Source organism: Propithecus coquereli, unplaced genomic scaffold (assembly GCF_000956105.1).
Source record: "Propithecus coquereli isolate 6110/MARCELLA unplaced genomic scaffold, Pcoq_1.0 Scaffold567, whole genome shotgun sequence".
NCBI classification, from domain to species: domain Eukaryota; kingdom Metazoa; phylum Chordata; class Mammalia; order Primates; family Indriidae; genus Propithecus; species Propithecus coquereli.
Genome location: NW_012151585.1, coordinates 981,763 through 985,968, shown reverse-complemented (window position 1 = coordinate 985,968; position 4,206 = coordinate 981,763).

The following is a 4,206-nucleotide window of genomic DNA, read 5'->3' as shown; positions in this document are numbered from 1 at the left end:
GCTAGGATTACAGGCGTGAGCCACCGCGCCCGGCCCCACACGGCTTATTCTTTCACCTCAACTGAGGAGGTTCCCCTGACCACCAAATTTAAAACAATAAATTTCTGCCCTATCCTTTTGCGTTGGTTTACCGTTCCTCTTAGCGCTTAGTACCCCTGACGTACTATTGTTTGCAATCTGCCTTCCCCCATGTGCATGCAGGACTTTGCCCACTACTGCATTCCCAGCACCCAGCATAGAAATGAATTCCTTCCAAACATTTCTTTTTTTTTTTAAGTCTTTATTTTTTTTCAGAGCAGTTTTAGGTTCATAGCAAAATTGAGAGGATGGTGCAGAGATTTTCCTTGTAGCCCCTGCTTCCACATATACCAGCCTCTCCCATTGTCAACATTCCCTGATATGTTTGTTATAATTGATGAACCTACACTGACATCATCTAAAGTCCGTGGTTTACATTAGGTTCAGTCTTGGTGTTGTACATTCCATGGGTTTGGACACATGTATGATGATATGTATCCATCATTATAGTATCATACACAGTATTTTCACTGCCCTAAAAATTCTCAATGTTCCACCTATTCATCCCTCCACCTCTGGCGACCACTGATCTTTATTATTTATTCTCCTCCTTCAGTATTGTGTCGGCTCTTCTGGGACGTTTGCCTCTTTAGAATCAGTTTGTTGATATCCACAAAATAACTTACTTGGATTTTGATTGAGATTGCTTTCAATCTATAGATCAAGTTGGGAAGAACTGCCATCTTGATAACAATGAGTTTTCCTATCCATGAACATGGAATATATCTCCATTTATTTATCTATGATGATTTCATTCATCAGAGTTTTATAGTGTTCCTCATACAGATCTTGTACATATTTTGTTAGGTTTATACAAAATTTTGGGGGATGCTAATGTAAATGGTATTTTTAATTTCAAATTCTACTCATTCATTGCTGGTATATAGGAAAGCAATTGAGTTGTGTATATTGGCTTTGTATCCTGCAACCTTGCTATAATCACTTATTAGTTTCAGGAGTTTTTCTGTCAATTCTTTCTGATTTTCTACAGAGATGGTCATGTCATCTGTGAACAAAGGTGGTTTGATTTTTTTCTTTCCCAATCTGTATAATTTTTATTTTTTTTCTTGTCTTATTGCATTAGCTAGGACTTCCAGTAAGATGTTGAAAAGGAGTGATGAGAGGGCACATCATTGCCTTCTTTCTGATCTTAATGAGAAAGGCTATAGTTCCTCACCATTAAGTATAATGTGAACTGTGAGTTTTTGTTCTTTATCGAGTTGAGGAAGTTTTCCTCTATTCCTACTTTATGGAGGGTTTTTATCATGAGTTGGCTTTGGACAAATATTTCTTTATAATGACCATTTCGTAGTTCATAGCCCAAGTCCAATGGTATTATTTATGCCCTGGGGTTCTTCAGGGTTCAGTTCCCTTATCCCTGTGTCCTGAAGGGAAACAAAAGCCTATTTTCCATGTTCAAATTTAAGTGGAATTATTCTGGTACTTGGGGTTTGGGGTTGGAGAGGAGGAGGGGATCTGTCTTTCATGTCTGACCACTTGAACCCTCTTCCTGATGTCTATGCCTGGCTGGGGTCTGGAGAGATTCATTCTGCCATGGCCCACTTTCTGGGAAGACATGTTGTGGAAAAGACAAGTAAGCGTAAACAACTAAGAAATGTGATCTAGAGGGCAGGTAAGTAAGTATGGGGAATTTATTATTTTTACAGAGGGTGTAGGAAGAAGGCGCTGGCAGAACCTCCATCCAGAGCTCTACCGAGTTGTTAATGGACTTAAGCGTTGGGTGATGGGGTCATGTATCCAATGCAGGACCCTGAACTCTGGAGACGCTTCCATCCACATTCACCTCCACTATTTGTTTATTTTTTTGAGATAGGGTCTCTTACTTTTTTGCCCAGGCTAGAGTACAGTCATCATAGCTCACTGCAACCTCAGACTCCTGGGCTCAAGTGATCCTCCTGCCTCAGCCTCTTGAGTAGCTGGAACTACAGGTGTGTGCCACCACTCCTGGCTAATTTTTCTATTTTTTGTAGAGATGGGATCTCACTATGTTCCTCAGGCTAATCTCAAACTCCTGGCCTCAAGCTATCCTCCCACCTCAGCCTCCCAGAGTGCTAGGATTCCAGGTGTGAGCCACTGCGCCCAGCCATCACCACCATTCTTACCTCAATTTTCACAGAATCCTCAAATAAAACACCATAGGCAACCTGCCTGCATGGTGACTATGTCTGACTGCAAGCTGCACTGTCTTAAAGGAAAAAGGAGCCCATCTCCATTCTCAATGTAAGACCTGATCCCCACAAAGACCAGCTAACTTACAGGCTCATGTGGTCATGATTCTCATGGTCTTACAGTGCTGCAGACTGCAGTCCCCATCCCAGCCCTCCTAACTTTAGCTGTGGGACACCTTCCCCACCCCTACACAGAAAGCTGCACTTCCCAGAACTGTTTTCAACAAGCTGTTCCCTTCCTCCTTAAACATGCCTGGACTGGCTAGGACACTCTACAACAATGTCCTACTTTACCTTCCCAGAACTTGGCTCTGGCGCCAATCCTCTGCCATCAGGGGCACCTGTATACAACTGCCCAGGAGAAACCAGCAGAGGGAGCCAGAAAAATTCAGATTCTTCAGCTAGACAAGGATAAAAGGTATTTCTCAAGAGGCCCGGGGAATTTTCTCATTTAAGATATATAGAACCAAGTGTATTGCTGAAACAGCTGATTGTGAGGTTCAGGTGAGTGGGAAGCCAAATGGAATTCATCTATTCAGTCATCAACTGTTTATTAAGCACCTACCACGCACCAGGCTAGACACTGTACGTAGAGTAACTAAGAAGACTGTTCAAGTCCCTACACTACAGTGATGAGCTGGGAGAACTGGTGAGTGGAGGTGGAGACACTTGGATTAAAGTGAAGATGTGTGGCAGGTTCATGGGACTCCGGAGCAGCAGAAACATAAGAGTAGAGTTTGAAGCCAGAAAATGCCGTGATTCTATCAATTAAAAAGGAAACTATCAGAGCAATAATATTGAGCACAATAAAACTGCTAAAAGGAACCAAAATGAGAGTACACATCCCAATATTTAAGGAAAATAGCATCAAGAGCAAGTGGAAACTGAAAACTTGATCAATATACTGATATTGCTTCAAAATAATCCAATGGTGAGAGAAGTGAATAGGGCAGCGGCGGGCGGCACGGTTGGTCCTCGCTGGCGCTCGCTCAGCCCCACGCGCCAGGTGTCCCAGCCCCGCGGCCGGCCCAGGAGGAGGAGCGGCCAGCGGGGGAGAGGATGCTGGTGGCGCGGCGCAGGCGAGCGAGAGATCCTGCAGCGCAACATCGAGCTGCTCAGCGGCGCGGCGATCATCGTGGGCACCATCATCGGCTTCTCCACCGTGGGCGCGCTCTGCTATGCCGAGCCGGGCACCACCATCTCCAAGTCGGCGGCGACTACGCCTACATGCTCGAAGTCTGCGGGCTCGCTGCCCGCGTTCCTCAAGCTCTGCATGGAGCTGCTCGGCATCCGTCTCTCCTAGCAGTACATCTTGGCTCTTGTCTTAGCCACCTACCTGCTCAAGGAGCTCTTCCCCACCTGCCCCGGTGCCCGAGGAGGCCGCCAAGCTCATGGCCTGCCTCTGCGTGAGTGAGTATGCGGCCAGGGCTGCAGGGCGCGGGTGGTGGTCCCTGGGTCCCCAGATTCCACATCCCTGGACCATCCCCCACAGTTCTAGGCTAAGGTCACTGGCTCCAGCCCACATACATTTCATTCATTTACATCTCTCCCAGCAGCTCTGGGAGTACCTCAGTGAGAGGACAGCAGGGTCCCTGCCCTGCCCTTCACTCTGGGTGGGCAGTCCCCTTACCCACTTAATCCATTAAGACTTGAGTAGTTCCAGCAAGTGCCAGCCCTTGGCCCTTGCTAAGCAATATTCCCAGCCTCTTGCATAGCACCCACGTGCAGTGACCCAGAGCAGCTGGTTTCCTGTTTGAGCTCCAGTTGCTGACTGGTTGAGGAGAGGAAAATTGAAGCTAAAAAAAAATATCATTCGTTTCTGCTTTGCAAACCAGCTTGTCGGCAATCAGTGACACAGGCTGGGTCATAGGAAAACAGTAGTAATAAAACTGCTTTGGGTAGTGGGTGCTGCCTGTTCAGGCTAAGCAGCTGTGTTGAA